The following is a 1601-nucleotide window of genomic DNA, read 5'->3' as shown; positions in this document are numbered from 1 at the left end:
TGTGTGTACCTGTGTATATACCTGTGTGTGTGTACCTGTGTATATACCTGTCTGTGTGTGTACCTGTGTATATACCTGTGTGTGTGTGTGTGTGTGTGTGCACCTGTGTGTTTGTGTTTAGCATCACTGGACCTCTTGTTGGCTCCCTCCCTGTCTGCCAGCACCCTTCCTGATCCTCAGATCTGCCTCTTTGCTTTTTAGCTCTTTCTCTCCTCACATCATCAGATCTACTGCCTGCAAGAATTTGCCTGTGTCCTTTATTGAGTGACAAGAAGTATTTCCCCTATTAGGATATTTTACCCCTGAAACAAGAGCAATGATAACAAGAACCAACGTTTTTTTGAACACCTGTAGTAGGAAGACCACACTCCACACTTGCAAATTTTCTCTGTGAAACCCCAAATCAACCTTTATGGCCCTTGGAGCAAGAAGGGACCTGTAGCTCCACGAGGTGTGGTAACCTGCCATGGTCACACAGTGAGAAAGAGGCAGGCTTGGCATTCGGACCCAGATCTAGAGGACAGAGATGATCCCTAATCAGCACTGCAGCCATGGAGTGAATTAATTAGTGGACCTCAGCTGTGCTGAAGTTTTCCTTGGTCCCTTAGTCTTAGGAATAGTTCCTGTTAAACTAGATAGCAGGGAAGAGTTGGGTACAATGGTATACAAATTATGCTGAGAATCAGCTGCAGAGAGCCTGCACTGAGGAGTCAGGAGAGCACCGCTGATGCCATTTACCAGCCGTCTGGCTCCAAGATGAAGTCCATACTCCCTGAGCCTCAGTTTCTCCACCTGGCAGTGGGGCTTTTGCTTCCTGCTTTGACAGACTATTATTATGAAGGTGACAAGTAAAGTGATAAGTATGATATGGCTTTGCAATAAAGAAAGGCAAGGTAGAAATATAAGGGATGGGTATGTTATTCATTATTAAATCCGCTAATGATACAAACCACTATTGATTGATTTTATGATTACATTATGATAAACCAGCTTGCTGTAGGCTCTGAGTAGAGGTGATATAGTAACTGATGGTCAGAGAAATCTAAAGACATGACATGCATTTTTCTATATGCCAGTGCTTTATTTATTTATTTATTTTGAGACAGAGCCTCAAGCTGTCTCCCTGGGTAGAGTTCCATGGCATCATAGCTCACAGCAACCTCCAACTCCTGGGCTTAAGCAATTCTCTTGCCTCAGCCTCCTAAGGAGGTGGGACTACAGGTGCCGCCACAACGCCCAGCTATTTTTTGATTGTAGTTGTCGTTGTTGTTTGGCAGGCCTGGGCTGTATTCGAACCAGCCAGCTCTGGTCTATGTGGCTGGAGGCTTAGCCACTTGAGCTATAAGCGCCGTGCCATATGCCAGTGATTTAATATGGGAGACTGGGTGGGGATGCTGCTTAAATTAAGAAAGAAAATCACACAGAAAGAGCTGATTTGCCAGACAGTTATACAAGAGCTATTGGAACATGGGGCTAACCAGCAATAAAAGAGTAACCAGCAGTGGAGGCATTAAGAGTGACTCTAGGCTTGGCACCTGTGGCTCAAGTGGCTAAGGCGCCAGCCACATACACCTAAGGTGGCGGGTTTGAATCCCCAGCCC

At 45.6% G+C, this 1601-nt stretch overlaps 1 protein-coding gene across 1 annotated transcript in view; it reads left to right on the top strand.

Moving 5' to 3' along the window:
• The window catches only part of GALNT10 (polypeptide N-acetylgalactosaminyltransferase 10), a 221049-nt gene that overhangs the window by 103590 nt on the left and 115858 nt on the right, over positions 1-1601 (top strand). The gene's annotated exons all lie outside the window — the stretch shown is intronic.

This window comes from Otolemur garnettii, unplaced genomic scaffold (genome assembly GCF_000181295.1).
Source record: "Otolemur garnettii isolate 467f Iridium unplaced genomic scaffold, OtoGar3 scaffold00003, whole genome shotgun sequence".
Classification (NCBI taxonomy): domain Eukaryota; kingdom Metazoa; phylum Chordata; class Mammalia; order Primates; family Galagidae; genus Otolemur; species Otolemur garnettii.
Note: the sequence above shows the minus strand (reverse complement) of the source record. Positions and strands in the feature narration are given on the sequence as shown.